General features: G+C 37.2%; 1 protein-coding gene across 10 annotated transcripts in view; it reads left to right on the top strand.

Annotated features, from left to right (window-relative positions):
* PTPRD (protein tyrosine phosphatase receptor type D) overlaps window positions 1-18,541 on the top strand; it is a 1,630,925-nt gene that overhangs the window by 1,327,097 nt on the left and 285,287 nt on the right. The window lies entirely within an intron of this gene.

Here is an 18,541-nt window from a genome sequence, read left to right as displayed (position 1 = left end):
TTTTGGTTAAAATGACAAGTCAGTTATGAACTCTCACACACACACACAGAATGAAGTTGGGGAAAATGAAGTCAGTTATTGTAATTCTTAATTTATTTATTTATATGAGAGAGAAATCTCCCATCTCCTGTTCATTAGGGCCAAAACTGGGAGTCAGAAATTCATTCTGGGTCTCCCATTTGATTGGCATGGATCAAATTACTGGAGCCATGATCTAAGGCTCCCCAGGGTCTGAATTTGCAGGAAACGAATCAGGAGCAGAGCCAGGACTTGAATCCACATACTCTTATATGGAATACAGGCATCCTATGTAATGGCTGAGGTTTACATTTTTAATTTCTTTTTTTTTTTTTTTTTCGATGAATTTATTTTGAAAAACAGGCAGATAGTGACTGAGAGAGATTTTTCCATCCTCTGGTTCCCACATTAGATAGCAACTGCAGGAGCTGTGCCTGGGAGAGGGCAGGAGCTGGAAACTCAATCCAGATCTTGCATGTGGGTGGCAGGGACCCAACTATGACCTGCAGCCTCCCAGGCTGATCATTAGCAGGAAGCTGGAATCTGGAGCAGAGCTGACTCTCCAATCTAGGCACTATCATGTGGAACTCAGGCATCTCAGGCAGCGTCTTCACCAACACGCCGCCAAGTGCCACACCTCTGAAGTCTACTTTAGAAGAAAAGTGCTCTCAGTGAATCAGCTGATACATTGCCAGACTAGTATTGCAGTAAGAACTAATGTCTCCTTTAGCATTCTGTGAGTGACTGTAATATTTGTTGAAATGCAACATGTGTTTGACACTTGAAGCCTCAATGACAGAAAAATTAAAGTCACCATTTTTTTCAGTATGAGTAAAAATATTCTGAGAGAAAATTATATTTCATTCGAAGGAAGATTTTAGATTTACTATCCTTGGGTTTTGAGAAAATATGATGCAGTAAAAGAACTTGAGTAATTACCATCAAAGTGATTTTCCCATTTGTTTCTCTCACAACTAATAATAGTAAAAGGAGTTTTTATTACTGCACTTAATGTTTTTTATGAATCCTTTGTGCTCTATTTGGAGATGACAAAGTGTACCTAAATATGAAATAATTTTAATGTGAACTAGTAAAATAACTTACAACAACTTCTCCTTCAGAAGACTTCAATAAGCACAAAGCATTTCCATAATAAAATATATATTTGTTTAAAAATAGGTGTTTAGGCATTTTAACTCCTAAGGAAAACCTGTTGGTATATATTCTAAAACAGAAGTGTTTTAGATATGTTAATTTTTGAGGCCTAACAACTTGGGTTAGAGCCCAGTACCTTGAAGTGTCATTTATGTACACTGCTTTTTATGTATGTCATTATATCTTTTGATGATAGGTCTGCATTTCTAGATATTGCCAAGCTTGTTGTAAACTGACATCAAGTGCTGTAGCTGACTTACTGTGGGTCCATTAATCTTTCTTGCTAAGATGCATTAATAAAGTTCTTACTCACTCGCTCAATAGCAAATGGAAATCCCTCATCTCATTCTACAAACAGATAAATCATCACCTAGGAGAAGAGTTTACTCTGAAATTACTATTCTCAGTTGTTTTCCATAAATGCACTACAAAGAACCAAGAATGACATTAAGTACCACCCAGAGGGAATGGGGTTTTGCCCCGTAGGAGTGGAGTTTGGGACAATAATTTCTTAATTCTCTATGAACATGTTTAGAATATGAATCTGATAATTACAAAATAAACCTAGATATTTTTAAATTAAAGAAACTTTACACTGAGATAATGAAAGTGTTCATTTGTTGTAACACCCTGAGCCCAAAGAAACTTTGGAGTTAGAGCCCTGTCTTGGCATGGTGCCTTTAGTAATATGTCCAATTGATTACATACTTTTCTAAAATCTGCAAAAGTAAAAGTGTCACATTTTTCCTATAGAATAGGCTTGTACATCTTCATAAGCTTTAGACTTTTACAAAACCTAGTGTTACCACTGGGATAGGACTGAGGAAGAACAGTTCTGAATTTTATTTTACGTGATGGAAAGAAAAAATAGTTAACTACTTTGGTTCATGGATGTGGCTCTATCATAGAAGGTAAATGCCTTCTCTTACTTGCCAACCGTGGATTAGCATAGAAGTCAAAGGACTTTACTCAGTGTTTACAATTCACTCCCTAAATTTTATGAAGAACACTGTCACCCTGTTTTCTTCCTCTTCTGCTTAACATACGATACTACAGAGGCACCAAACGTGACTGCTTTCTCCTGGAACAGGATGCTTATACACATAACACCAGGGTCACTCCCATTAAGTGCACTTTAGCTGGTGACTGGAAAGTTTCTCTAGTTTAAAAGGCCATTTTTTTTTTTTTGCCACTTATACCTTAACATCACCACTATCACTGATGCAAATTATCTTTTCATCAAGGTGCTATGGATTCATAATTTTTCTCATATATTATAGCTATAAAGTTAACATATACTAGAACTCACCTGATGAATTTCTGTGCTTACTTTCTATCAGTGGCAAGCTTTCTTGAATATCAAACGAGAAGAGACATGGAGAGGGATGGGAGTAGTTGGAGATCTTCCCTTAAAGGTTTTATCATAAAATTCCATAAGCTAAATATTTAGTCAATTTTTCACTCTTTGTATTAAAAAACCTTGCTCATTTTTTTAAATTTATTTGCAAGGCAAAGAGACAGAGATCTTTCATCTACTCTCAAATGCCCACAGTAGCTGGGGCTGAACCAGGCCTAACTCAGGAACTCAATGCAGATCTACTTGGGTGCAAGGATGCAATTGCTTGAGCTGTCATCTGCTGCCTCCCAGGGTGTACTTTAGCAGCTAAGGTGGAAGAGAGATTGGAGCTAGGCCTCAAACCCAGCAATTCCGATATGGCATAGGGATGTGCCAAACAACATCTTAACTGCTAGGACCAACACATGTCCCCAGATCTCATTTCTTAGTGAGTAAACACTATGCAACTTGTTTGCTTGTTCAGTTTTCACAGAATTTTGGGAAAGCAAAAATAAAAACTAACTAGAAAAGTTAAGATTATTAAAAATCACCTCGCATGCAGTGTAATATAGGGGATGTGGTATGTTTTCGTATGCAAATGTTCTTTTTTTTAAGTCAAAGAGATCCTTAACTCTCAATGAAACATCTTCTGAGTACTTTACTGACTAATAAAAGAAGCTCTGTCTTCATTGTGGAGGAGCTACAAGTTCAATGGGCCAAAGGTGCAGAAGTGAAGGGACCAAACATTAAATATGATGATAACTAGGTGTTCTTGCTCCTGGTCCTGTCCTCTTTTTACTTTCCCACATGGCTGTTTGATGCTCTGTTGTAAAAAGGAAATTAAGTGCAATGTGACATAGAGGAATATAGGGATTTATTTTGGCAGAGAGGTGCCTAGAAGGGTGAGGGTTTGTGAAATGTATCCTAACTTCAGCAGCAGAGGACCCAGAGTTGGTAGTGTAAGTGGCATTTTGCCACCACCCTTGAGTGTCTCTCTAATGAGGGTAGAAAGAACTATGAGAACATCAAAGTGTGGGATGGAGTGGGATGTAAGAGATGCATGGTTCTGCAAAGCAAAATGAATTGAGAGCATCCACTGTAAAGACTTAGTGATCTCCCAAGACCAATTAAACGGGCATGCATGTGTGGTTTTCAAAATTTTTGTACCAAAATAAATATTTTTTAATTCCATTTTCATGAATTCTATGAATTACACTTATATGTTGGTTTAATAAAAGTCAAGTTCATAAAGTAGAGAGCAACGTGGTGGTTACCAGGAGTTGGGGTGCTGGACAAGGATATGGAATTTTGGTTAGTAAAAAGTTCAAAGTTCTATTGTACAATGTCGTGACTGTAGTTAATGATGTATTTTTGAAGCATGAGAGTGGATGTAAAGTGTTCTTACCACAAAAATATCATGAGGTGAGATATCTAATTAGCTAAACTTAGCCCATAAATGCATATACTTCAGAACATGTTATCCTATTGTGTCCTTGTTTTATCATCCATAACCTCTGAAAAACCTATGCTTGCAGGAGATTACCAGGGTACCTTGCCCTCAGTCTGACAATATAACAAATAATTAGTCCTCCTTCATTAAGAAAAGTGTCCAAAGACTCTTTGTTCATCATTTATGGCTTTATGAGCAGTATATTTTCATGGAAAAGAACAGTTCAGAATCAGCTGGGCTTGTTCTTCTTGCAAATTAACAGTTGTTAGACTTGCTGGGCATCAAGCCCTTCACATATATGGTCTATGGTATTTAATGTTTTTTTAAATATTTTTATTTTATTATTTGAAGGTCACGGTTACACAGAGAAGGAGAAGCAGAGAAGAGAGAGAAAGAGAGAGAAAGAGGGAGAGAGGGAGAGAGAGGTCTTCCATCTGCTGGTTCACTCCCCAGTTGGCTGCACTGGCCAGAGCTGTGCTGATCCAAAGCCAGGAGCTAGAAGTCTCCCATGTGGGTGCAAAGGTCCAAGGACTTGGGCCATCTTCCACTGCTTTCCCAGGCCATAGCAGAGAGCTGGATTGGAATTGGAGCAGCAGGGTCTTGAACCATCGCCCGTATTGGATGCCAGCACTGCAGGTTGCGGCTTTTTCTGCTTCACTACAGTGCCAGCCCCACTTAACCTTTATCAGTGCATCAGAGGCCTACTCATATCTTTTGTAGAACCGAATACTTTACCATAAAAAACTGTTTATTTTCATATGCCCCCGAAAGGGCTGTTTTAGGAAGCAAGATTTTCAGTGTTGGTTGTGAGTAGTGGTTATGGAAGCTTTACAGACCTGATGGTTGAAGAGGTGACTTGAAGTTCTTATTTTAGACAGAAGCATCTGCAAATTAAGACTGCAGAAAACAACAGTGAGAAGATCCTCACAGTTCTACTCAGTTGGACAATTCTTCATTACGCTGACAGTTTAATTGGGTGTAAAGAGAAATGGCAATTTAAAATCAAGGGCTCTAAGTGGGAAAACCTACCAAGTTCAAAGTTAGTATTTTTTAAAAAGTTAGCAAACCTCAAAGAAGGTACCTCTTTAGTCTCTTGGTAGCTATTTATGTTGAGTATGTTCTGTGCTTAAATTCCCCTTTCACATATGCCTTTGAATGTCAACTATTGCCAGAGAATCTGAAGATGAAAAGAGGATGCTGGATTTACCTTTTATTCATGCATATCTAGGTACACTGATAGAAATGCTTGTTTCAATGAAAAGTTCACTTACTTTGGTGATTCAAAGACCCCATTGTTTTAATTCAAGCGTTTGGACTTTTATAATTAAGACAATGAGCTTAAAAAGAAATTAGTTTTATTGTTCTTTGCAAGTAGAAATGAAATCAGTATTGTTTATTCCTTAAGGGTAGGGGTTGCATGGCAATAGACTATGCTTGACTTCTTAGTACCTAGACCCGTGCTACAGGAGGCAGTCAGCTATCTGTTAAAAGTAGTACATGTCAATAACATTTACAAGTTGGGATTGCCTAACTGCTACATCTGAAGTTAACCTTATTTAGTAATCAAGAATAGAAATAAATGACCTCTGTGAATCAGGATTTGCACATCCGTTTGATGAGCAGTTATCAAATATTTCTCCAAAAGTGTACAGCAGGTCTTCTCTCCTGAGAAGTATAAAAATTTTAGCTTCCTCCTTGGCCGTGAGAAACGTGGGTTCTCCATAGGCCAGCCTGGAGCAGAGGCACTGACCTCTTTCTCTTTCTTCCTCTCTCATCTTTACACAAATATTTTAGGTAGTTGCTATTAGTAAGCATCAGTGTACTATTTATCCCATGACATCTAAATTTAGTATATTTTAGTTTGTACCAGATGGAAATATATTTATGTCTTTTATATACAGGGTCTGCTCAGTGGGCAGTTGGCCTAGCAGTAATGACACTGGTCTATACTCCCACATCGGGCTACGTGGTTTGAGTTTTTGCACCAGTTTCTGAATCTAGCGTCTTAACGAGTGCAGACTCTGGAGAGCAGCAGGAATGGCTCAAGTAGTTAGGTTCTTGTCACCCACATAGGACCCCTGGATTGGGTGGCTGTTTTCCAGTTGTGGCCTGGCCCAGCCAGGCTATTTTTGGCATTTTGGGAAAGAACAACAAATGATTGGGAGTTTACTCTCCCTCTTTCTGTCTCTGAAATAAATAAGATTTAAAATTAAATGAATAGAGCATTGGTATGAAAACAAAAAGAGTTGTCAACAAATGTTTTGAGTTAAAAGTTGTAAAATGCACAATGTGGCTGTGATCATGCTAGTGTTTAAATGAATGCTAGTTTATACATTGAAAATCCCTAGTGTGACCATTACCAACTGCACTTCTAAATAAGGAAAAGGCTGTACCCTGTGCCATCGAGGCCCTGAAGACATTTTTGAATATCTGGTGAAGCTAATCTCAATAACATGGACAATATCATGGCCGCAGCAAGATTAATAGCACGGTGAAATTGTTCACATTTTTAGCCGGAGTAATTCATAACCCAAATACCTAAGAATAAAATTGCTAAAACCCTCTATGTTAGCATCAGTAGCCTTTATATCCCACTCGAAGTGGGATTTTTTTTTTCTGAGTTATGCTGTGAAAGGGTATCTATTTCAGTAGCTTTCAACTTTATGAAAAAGATTGTGACTATGATAAAAAAATCCATAATCTTTTTGGATAAGAAATGGTTTCTTCTCACATTTATCATCATTAATAATTTCCTTAACTGCAGACTTGGTTTATTATCTCATCTGTGGTTATCATTCTTTATGCTGCCATAGAAACTGAAGTAAGGGATCACTGTGTGCAATTTTGAAGTATTCCATTCTTGAAATTTAAAAATGCACAGAGATGGTAGTTATCAACCTTGTAAAATGAGATATTAAATGTTAAGTGCAAAACATGGTGTGAAGATTAATGTAGCAAGAACAAATATGTATTTTTACTTTCATCATTAAAAATTTGTTTTTCAGAATAGCTTTAAGTTTGCAAAACAAAGATTATGAGGTCATAATACAGAGAGTTTCCATATATCCCTCACACCACTTCCTCTGTTTACATCACATATTAGTATAATTATTACAGTTATTGATCCACATCCAGCTTCCCCTAGTCTTTTTAATCCAGACTCATTCTACCCCTGTTACTCCTCTAGGCTGTAGTAATCAACATTCTGTGTTCATGGTGTTTTTTGTTTTAATTTTGACTTCCATGTACAAGGGAGGACATATATTATTTTTGTTCTGTGTGACTTATTTCACTCAACATGATATCTTCTAGTTCTGTCCATTTTGCTACAAATGATGTGATTTTCATTTTTTATAGCTGAATAGTAGTCCATTGTGCATATATTTTCTTTATCCATTCATTTGATGATGATCACCTTAGTTGAGTCCATATTTTTTTATCTATTGGGAACAATGCAGCTATAAACATGGTGAAACAGATATCTCTTTTATAAAATAGAATGAGTCTTTTGAGTATATCCTCAGAAGTAGAATTGCTGAATTTCATAGCAGTTCCATTTCTGTTTTTCTGAATAAATCACCACACTGTTTTCCACAGCGGCTACACTAATTTACACTTCCACCAGCAATGTATAAGAGCTCTGCTTTCTCCATGTCCTTTTCAGCATTTGTAATTCTCATTTTGATAATAGCCATTCTGACAGTTGTCAGATGATATTTCATAGTGGTTTTGATTTGCATATTTCCCTGATAAATAGTGGTATTAGTCATTTTTTTCTCACGTATTTGTTGAGCATTTGTTTCTTCTTTTAGGAATTTTTCTTTTCAAGTTCTCTTCCAATTTCTTAACAGAATTAGTTATTTTTCATTGTTGAGTTTTTTGAGTTGCTGATGTGGCCTGGATATTAATCCTTTCTTGGATAATTAGCTTGCTAATATTTTCTTCCCTTCTATGAGATGTATCTTCACTCTGTTGACTTTTCTTTGCCATGCAGAAGCTTCTGAGTTTGATATATCTGTATTTGTCTAATTTCGCTTTTGTTGCCTGCACTTTAGGGGGTCTCATCCAAGAAACCATAACCTACACTAATGTCTTGAAGCCCTTTCCCTACATTGTCTTACAGCAATTTCATAGTTTGAGGTATTAAAATTATGTTTTTGATCCATCTTGATTTGATCTTTGTATATGGTTGTTAGGGATTTGATTTCATTCTTTTATATATATATATATATATATATATGCGCAGTTTTGCATTTATTGAAAATACTGTTCTTTCTCCAGTGTATGTTCTTGGCATCGTCACCAAAAATCAATTGGCTGTATGCCTGTGGATTAATTTCTGGGCTCTGTAATTGGTTCTACTGATCTGTGTGCCAGGTTTTATGCTGTACTATGCTGTTTTCAGTACTACAGCTTTGTAGTTTGCTTTTGAAATCAGGTATTGTGATGCTTCCAGCTTGATTTTTTTTCTCAAAATTGCTTTGACTATTCTGGGTCTTTTGTGATTCCAAATGAATTTTAAGACTTTTTTTCTAATTCTGTGAGGAATGTCTTGAGAAACAGAGATGGAATGTCCATCTACTGATTGACTGTCCACATGTCTGCAATGATCAAGGCTGGGGCAGCCTAATGCCTGGAGCACAAGAACTCAATAAGGTCTCCCTCATGGGTGGCAGGAATCCAGACACTTGAATCATTAGCAAAAAGGTGGAGTCAAGAGTGGTGCCAGATATCAAACCCAGGTACTCCGATGTGAAGTGTGAGCATCCTTACTGATGTATTAAGTGTTAAGCTAAATTTTAAAAGAATTTTCACTCAACTCTGCCATGTTATAATTTGAAATCTTTTTGCTATTTTGGCATATGCATAAGCTTGGGGGGGGGGGGCATTGTTACCTTTCTTACAAGTTCAGCCAGCCAAGGAGGTTTGATTGTTTTGTGCGATTGTGAAGTACCTAAGGTCTCCTTCATTGCTCATGTAATCAGTAAGTCAGACTATGATGTTCCATGGAAAAGAGGATTATATTATTTGCCTATTCTAGACTTGCATACCTTTGGAATTGTTTTACTAGCTCTTTTTTTTAATTTTTATTTTATTTATTTGAAAGACAGAGTTACAGAGAGGTAGAGCCAGAGAGAGAAAAGTCCTCCATCTGCTAGTTCACTCCCCAAATGACCACAACTGCCAAGGCTGAGCTGATCTGAAACCAGGAGCCAGGAGCTTCTTCTAGGTCTCCCATGTAGGTGCAGTGAACCTAGGTGTTGGGCCATCTTCTACTGCTTTCCCAGGCCATACCAGAGAGCTAGATCGGCAGTGGAGCGGCCGGGACTTGAACCCATATGGGATGCAGGCGCTGCAGGCCGAGACTTTAACCCACTGAGCCACAGCACCACCCCACTAGCTTTTCTTTATTAAAGATTTATAAAGATTTTCATTCATAACTTTAAAATTTTTGGAAAATATATAAACAAAAGAAAATGGGTTGTTTAAAATGGTATTTAATCAGTCAAGACTATCCATGGTAGTAAGATCATAACTGGGTATAGCACAGACTAGGTAATATGCTTTGGTATTTTATTGAAACTGTGCTATGTATTGATTCAGTGTTGAAAACTATGGGCAGCTGTCTTTAAAATGAGGTAAAGGGATTTAAGTCATTACTTCCCTATAAAGACAAATACATATTGAAGGAAATAATTTTATTCAAAATCCATATTTTTAATACATCATTTCTCAACAACTTTAATTAAAATAAAGCTATTGAATGGAAAATGGGAAAATCCACTGAACAGACCTAGATAGCATGCTGAATTTATTTGTAGGAAATTTACTTAGAATGGCCTTGTTCTTCTTAGATATTTTTACCTGAAGTTGGTGTTCTAAGCGATGTGGATTATTATTCATGAAAACATGTAACTCAACATTCAAAATAGGGAAGTGACTTTTCTTACACACCATGAAAGACTGTTGTCCACATCTAAGAGGATAAATGAAATTAAAATAGGTCTAATTTAGACAGCTCTTTCTTCATGTTTCAATAGAGGTGATAGCTTACATTTTCCCGAAGTGAGCATACTTGATTTTGCATGAGTACTTGGTGTACTTATTTTGCCCTCCTTGAAAAATGTGGGCCATAAGGTTTAATTGCATGCTCATCAAGCAAACAGACTTGGAGGTATATTCTCTGAGCCGTGGGCTCCCACAGCTCCCATTAATGCTAATGGGAGTTACACATGTGTATTGAGGAGAGAATAATATAGCCTTTGAAGTTGGAGTTGCTAATTGAGTGCTTTCTTCAGCTGTGCTCAGCTTCAGTGGTTAAGCTGAGCTGGAGTGGTCTAAAATGTCATTCTTGGTAAACCCCTAGAACATTATCAAAGCAGGCTGGCTGTGAAAGAGGCAGCTGAAAACAGTCATTCTGCTCTCCCAAATGGAGGAAGAATTAGCAGGACAAACAAGAGAAGGTGCAAAGACATCTTAAGGATGGATACTCCTTTGCTTTACAGTGGCTTGAACTGATTTAGTTGAAAAAGAGGGGAAATATGAGGCCTTTTCCTTTCAGAGCATTGTTTGCCCTTTGTGGATTTTTATTATAGTTAAAAATAAGGAGTAAGTATTCACAGATGAATATGCTTCAGCATACAGTAGAGGAAGTACTTGTCCCTGTGAATGACTAGTTGCCTGTCCTTAAATCCTAAATGTCTGTGATCCCAATGTTCCAGGTCCTTTACATGCCCTCCTTTTTGTTGCATGAAATTTTTTGTAGCAGCAATCTTTGCTGTCATATGAGAAACTGTAGATTTCCATACTGTAGCATTCTGCATGAAAGGGAAATTAAATTGACTCATTCCTAAGAAAAGCATGTGATTATTTTTTAGTTAACCCTCATTCTTCATGGAGTCCATATTTGTGAATTCACCTACTTGGTATAGTTTATTTGTAACCTTCATATCAATATTCATGGTGATTTCACAGCCGTTTTATAGAGTGTCAAACAATTTGAGTTGACCAGTACTCAGATTCCCAGCTGAAGTCCAACAAAGCAACCAGTCCATGCTTTTGTTACAAATAATAGTTATAAATTCAGAGGTTTTCTCATCTTTTGATCAGGTATAATTTTGCTCAAGAATAAAGAGACTTCCTTGCTTATACTCAGTCTTACAACATACTGCGTAGATTAATGCCAGATACTACAAGGAAGCCAAAGCAAAACCTGTGTGCAGCTCATATTAATATTTGAAGGACAATGCATTAAAGATAATAGAATATTAAATAATAAGAAAATAAAGACAAATTCATGTTCTGTAAAATGTTCCAGATTCACTAAACTATTCACAGCTTCAATTTTGCTACATCTTAGAGAAAAATTTCAGGAATAACTATATACTCTAAAAAGCAACAGCTTCGGCCGGCGCCGTGGCTCAATAGGTTAATCCTCCACCTTGCGGCGCCGGCACACCGGGTTCTAGTCCCGGTCAGGGTGCCGGATTCTGTCCCGGTTGCCCCTCTTCCAGGCCAGCTCTCTGCTATGGCCAGGGAGTGCAGTGGAGGATGGCCCAGGTGCTTGGGCCCTGCACCCCATGGGAGACCAGGAAAAGCACCTGGATCCTGGCTCCTGCCATCGGATCAGTGCGGTGCGCCGGCTGCAGCGGCGGCCATTGGAGGGTGAACCAACGGCAAGGGAAGACCTTTCTCTCTCTGTCTCTCTCTCTCACTGTCCACTCTGCCTGTCAAAAAAAATAAAAAAAAAATAAAAAAATAAAAAAAAAGCAACAGCTTCGTAGTAAATAGATAAACTAGTTACTCATTTAAGAAAGCTCTTGCAAAAAAGATAGTTGTGCTGAAAATGTGGAAATGTCACTTTTTCTATCTCAGTGCATAAGAAAAATAAACCATTTATTAAACTCGTGGTTGCCTCTGTGGACTGTCATGTAGAGGACAGGTAAGGCTATTTTTTGTTCATTCACACTGCGGAATGAAAATCAGAGTGGCATAGTTGTGGACTGGTCATTGGAAGAACTCTGGAGTGATCTCAGCTCCCTGAAAACTATCAGGGCATTTTAGGAGGTGTCTAGGAGTGACCAATTTCTGGGGATGCTGGAGAGGAAAGACATTCAGAAATGTCTAGAAAACACAGCAAGATGATGTCAAAAATTCTATGATGCTGTGATATTTTAATCTGTCTTTATTCCCACATGTATTTATTTTTAGTTAAAAAAATGGCAGTAGAAGAATAGTCTTTATCAACTATTTCTAGGTATGCTTAGAGTGCCATGTTCTCCAGGAGGAAGGCATATTAACATGTTGCAGTTTTGACACCCTAACCATTAGTGGCAGGGAAAGGGCCTACTCTCCCTCTCCTTCCAGAAATGGAATAGCCCACTGAAATGAAAGAATGGAACTTAGACCTTAAAACATTTTAATTGTAACTTCATCTTTATCCAAATATAAATTTTACGTTTCATTTTTAGTTTATTCAAAAGCCTTATTTTTTGAATACCTGTTACATGTTGGCTATACTAGAGAACTACCCTCCCCCTTAAGTCCTTTCTTATAGATTTTAAGATTATATTATTTAATGATAGAATGCTGCTTTGAGACATATAAAATATTCACTATTGATTTAATATTAACAACGCTTGTCATGTAAACTTTAATATTTAAGAATTTTTAATTCACTCTAGTATATAATATCAGTGTCATAGCCAATCACAGAATATATCATGATTTAAAAATAAATTTATGTAATGACACTTGAGACAATTCTTAAACCATGCTAACAGTCTTCCAAGTAAAAGTGAAATAGCCTTAATGGTTCATTTTAAATGTGCTCCTTTTTAATTTTGAAACACACACAAAGAGTATATAAATTGATTCTCCTTGAAAATACTCAAACCTCATGGAAGTAAAACAATGAAGGAGGCTCTTCATCATTTCATTCACCAGAAGTACCCCCTGTTGGCATTTTGTTTTGCATCCTTGGGCTCACTCTTAATATATATTAAGTAGCTATGGAACAAACTAAAAATATGGGGTCATATAAAGATTGTTTTGCTTTAACCATTGAGTTCATACCATATGTATTGTTCTGCAATTTGACTTTATTTTTACATAACAGTATTTTGCATGCATTTCCATGGTAGAACATTTAAATCCACCACCACAGAGCTGTGTGGTAATCTATTAAGTAGTACACTGCGATTTATTTTAGTATCCATGACTATTTCGTGTAATGCCACATATAGAATGTTGTAAACACCCTTAAAAGATGTCTTTTGAATGCACCTGCTCACATTGTTGTGTGATAGTCACCTAGAAGTAGATTTAGTTTCATTGTCACTAATGTCAACATGAGGCTATAGTTAAATTATAAATAGTATAATGTGAGGATTGCTATTCAAGGATTAATGTTACCAAAGTAATCTGAAGTATAATATCTTGAAAATACCAGTCATAGTATGTATTGCATATCAATAAGTTTATATATTCTTGAAAATTTAAGTGAGCACTTTTTCATACTTACTCAAGATTCACTTTAGACTTTTGCCTTATGTAATTTTTAGCCACAGCTTTTCCTTCAAGTTTGGAGTCTTTTAAAATAATTTTCAGGAGAGTTGTTTTTATAGGCCTGGTATAAACACCAGTCTGAAGCCTCAGACATCACTAGTGAAATAAGGAAAAGACATGCATGCACAACTAAAATTGACTGCTGCAATAAATCCTAAAGCAACAGAGGCATATGTGGATGAAGAAAACATTTTGAGTCATCATTGAAAGCTATGTGTTAAGCACCAATGCCCACTGGTAGAGATTTGATTTACCCTACTTCAACCCCTACAAAAATGCATAATGAGTAAATACTCTCAGTGTCATTCTCCGATGCTTAGCATATCCACTCCTGTACCTTCACAGCTCTGTTACACACAGTGCCAGTGTACTATCTATCTGTCTGTCTATCAAATGGTTTAAGTTTTCATTTTGTGCAGAATGGGGGGCAGAGGAAAGAACCAAGTGCCCTTGTCCACTTAGATTTACATTTCTGTAAGAAGCCATATGATGGCACCACACCAAGCCTGGGACTGGGCATCAGGAACCTAGGATACTGCCCTAGAATCAATGCTAAATGGTGAAATGACATTCACCAAATGCCCTAGACCTTCCTATGGCTCATGAATTTCCCTCTGAAGACTGAAATTGATCATTGCTGCCATTTATTCGGTGATTACTCTAAGTATCAAACACTGCACTAAGTGCTTTACAAAATTACCTCTTTTACTTCTCACAGCAGTTCTACTTAGTAGAGGGGGATACTGAAGTTGTATTAGTACACATTACTAACAACAATAATCATTATTTACAAAAACCATGTGACTGTCAAAATGCTTAAAGTGCATATTATTCTTATGAGCCACCTTAGTCTCTTTATCAGCCCATTTAATCAAAGTACCAGTCTTAAGGGATAGGTAAGGAATTATTTCTCTCATTTTACTAATGAAGAGCCTGTGGCCCACTGAGTCTTAGTGTTCTTTTCTATTCAACCTTTATGTGGGTATTTTCCATAGAGGAAATATTCTGAATTTTCCCCTTTATATTATTATATTATTATTTCTATAAGGAAGGAATAGAAATGGTTAAAAAGAGGGAAAGGGGCAAGTGATTAAGAGAAAATTTTAAAACATTCTAAGTTTCCTTCTATTCCTGTGAATTACAAGGAAATCATTTATTTGTTGTAGGTTAATTTAGTACCCAAAAGCTTAAAAGACATAAAGTAGTTAAATAATGATGATCAAAGTTGGATTTTATGTTGGATTAATGATTTTACTTAATGTTTCTCCTAGAGGACTTCATTTTATGAGGGATACTAGATTGCTCATATTCTGTGGTTTCTGGGAGTGGATGATCACAGACTTTGACTTAGTAATAGGATCGTCCATGTTTCAGGTACCTTGTCATGTGCTTGCCCCGTATTAACTCACTTACTTACTTGATAGTCATACCAGATGTGTAGTGTTTTCCCACAGTCTACAGATGTAGTTAGTAAGGTAAGAGAAAATGATCTCAAGGTCAGAGCCTGACCCTTGAAGAAATCCAGACTTCAAAGCCCTTGTCTTTCTCCTGCACTGTACTGTTGATCTTTCTGAAGTGTCTTCAGAGCCATCTAGTCCGGAGCTTCCATCTGAACATGCTCAGGCCCTGAGACTCAGAAAAAGACAAGGCAGTTATAAAATCAGTGTGGCTCATCTTGGAGCATTAACTTTGCCCAGAGACGTAGGGGGAGCAAGTATTATTATAGTATTAAAGTAAAATTAGTTTGCCACAGAAGTGAATGTGAAATTCTCGTTCATTTTTAAGATGACACAGAATGTTAGAGATGTTTTGATGTTGACAATGGCCACCTTGAACCTTTCCCATTTGGTCCTCTGACCTGAGGTGGTCCATGTGAAACATGTAAAAGCCAGTTTTTCATCCGGTTGCTTTACTGAAAATCCACGCTGGAGTCTTACCAGTAGGTGAAAGTCTCAGCCATGGGGACTTGCATTGATTCTTTCTCTTTAGGCCATTTAGCCTTTGCCAATTTTAGAGATAAAGAACCTATTGTCTGAGTCATGGAAGATCACTAAAGAAAAATATTATCCGTGAAAGCCTCCAGCAATAAGAAAATTAAAGGAGTATTACTATTCTTTCCTTCTTTTATTCTTTAGGCACATTTTCAAAATCCTATTTACATCATCCATTTGCCATCACTAATCTAATAGGAATTGCTAGTCATTTCCTAAACTCAGTGGAGACTTTCCAATATTGTGGCTAATTTGATAAATGTGGACAGCTAATTCGGATTCCCAGATGCCATGCAGCAGGGGAAGGACCCAGCCGGAAGGTAATAAGGGAGAGATTCAGAGATTCTCTCAGTGATTCTAAGCAGCTCTCTGAGAATATCCCAGTTGCTTGAGATACGTAGACTCTTCCCAGTGAGGAAAGAGCACTAAAATGCACTATAGTGGCATCGCAGGATTTGGAAATATATTCTTCCACCCAATTTGCTTGTTGGTAATATCTTATGCCATTCCTCTTCTGTTATAGGATACATCTTGATAAATAATGTCTTGATAAAATTTTGTATTATTCAGTTTTCGTTGGTAGTTAATGGCAGCTTAACTGTCACACCACCAGATTTCCCCTTGGACTTGATGTGTCTCAACTATTTGTGTTATCCAGGTTAATGGAATAGCAGCAAGATCTTCAGTTTATTTTGTAATTGTGTAGTCACATCCTATATAAAAGTCTAGAAATCCTGAAAAACCAGTCAAAAAACCTATGTCCTGTTCTGAGTCAGATGTGGAATTAAATAACATGAAAGCATTGTCCTGGGATGTGTAAATATAATGCAAATCATGTTAAAGGCTGACATTCTGTCATCACAGATACTTACAGCCCAATTGTGGCAAGAATTACACATGTTAACTTAAATTGAGTTATGCTTGATACATGAACATGTGCCATGCAAACATTAGTTCATTCTTATAAAATCCACAATACATGAATATATCCCTTGAAGTTATTGTGTGTGCTGTCTTAAAATTATACTTCCTGGATGCATCTCACTGTAATGAAAGGATCATTGTTTAAATGGCTGTTCTGCTCATTTCTATGAATTTCGGCAATATAAGTAAACACTGTTAAGTTTTGATCATCCTCCATTGCAAAGGATTTCAGAACCAGGGGCCACTCCTCCTGCTGATAATGTTACCATTGTTTTTATAAGTCACTCTACTTCAGCCCTCATTTGGTCCTTCTGTTCAAGTAAAGCAATCAAGTAGGATTTCCTTCTCTAGGGCTATCGTCCATCCAGTACAGAGAGGGATATCCAAATCCAACCAAGGAAAATCAAGACTGGATTGCATGGGAACTTAACTAAAACAGGAGATTGTTAACCTGGATTCAATCATAGTCAAAGAAATGCATTTCATGAGTATTTTGAATTAAGCATCTGAAGGTTAGATTGTGATGATTACAGAGGTTATAGAGCAGAGATGATTGTATAGACATAAAAGTGCCCTTCATAGAATTTAAAAACAAAATGATTATAATAGTATAATGAATGAAAGTAGAAGTAATATTTAGTGTGGTGTGCTGGGGCAGGAACTGTGGAAGTTGATTAGCATGAAGGAGAGAACTGAAGGTGCTATTCAGAACATCAGGCATCACAGAGCAGTGTAATAATGCTTGGCACTGGGAAACTTGGCACTGAGAAACGGCATCTGGGGTCACTTTCCCTCTTCCTGGGGTTACTTATTTACTCCCTGGAAATAAATGAGAAACTCACTTCATCTGTCTTACACATCTTGATGTCTGCACATAAGGAACATATGTGTTCACATATGCTTCATGTCTCTTCCCTTGTTATATTGAGAGACCCACATAAGATGCTATTCGCAGGTCAATGATGTCCTGTCACTTGGCCTCCATTCTCTTTTCTGTACAATGAGGCAACTAGGCACTCAGATCCATATGGGTATTGGCATTCTCTAATTTCATGCTGATTTTCTATTTTGCATTTTTCTCTGTGTGTGTACATGTGGGTATGTCTGTGTTGGTGTGTATTTGTCAACACTCCTACCCAGTCATTCACCCTTCTTTTTCTCCCTCATAGGATTTGCTTGCTCCTGCTCATCTCTATATCCCACACAAAACTTCCAGGAGATATCCCTTCATAGAGATTTTTGCCCACATTTGTGGATCGGTTCATCATGCTTATAGAACGGAGGTGTAGAGAAAGATCCTTTCAATTTAGGTCCTTGGGGATGTTAGGCTCAGCCCACACCTCAAAAGGACTCATACATGCTGTGGTTTTGCTACGCTTCTTAAGTGCTATGCATTGTATCAGAGAGATAACCGTAATAGAAGTTAAAATGATCACCTTGTAGTAAGTAGAATATACTTACGTTGCTATCAGCACTTTGAAAATGCACAGAAGGGTCTTATGGAGGTCTGTTGAAGCAGAAAGCCATGGCATAAGAACTAAAGAAAATGAGCAGGCATTGACTTCATGTCCTGTACTATCATTTGGCCTGCTGATTCAGGTGCATTCTCTGTTAATCCTTAGGATAATTTCTGATGATTCACATCATCCCTGTTTTTGAGGGAACTGAGGCTTCTAGAGATTTTGTAACTTGCCCAGAGTGTCATAACAATCTCCCCAGTGACCAGAGATCTACATTTGTTTGACCCAGGTTTTCTGACTCCAAACCACTGAACTTCACTGAAGCTGGGCCATTTTATGTAATAAAAGAAACCACGTTCCTTGACTGATGTGTTTCAGGTCAACTAAAAAAATTTTTTTCCTCCTCATTTTGTTGAGTGAGCTCATTAGCAGGCAAAACTGATAGTGAAGTTAAATTCACAAACCATTAAGCCTAAGCCAGTAGTCCAATTATGCTTAACATTTGCAACTCACATAAATATTAAATTGTCAGATTTAATAAATTTCAAAATTTGCTCACCCCACATTCTTATAACTACATTGTTGTAAGGCCTGCTGAGGCCTGTTAATTTGGTAAGATGTTTTGCTAAAGAGGTTCATT

This window comes from Oryctolagus cuniculus, chromosome 1, assembly GCF_964237555.1.
Source record: "Oryctolagus cuniculus chromosome 1, mOryCun1.1, whole genome shotgun sequence".
Lineage (NCBI taxonomy): Eukaryota > Metazoa > Chordata > Mammalia > Lagomorpha > Leporidae > Oryctolagus > Oryctolagus cuniculus.
This window is presented reverse-complemented; position numbering and strand designations above follow the sequence as displayed.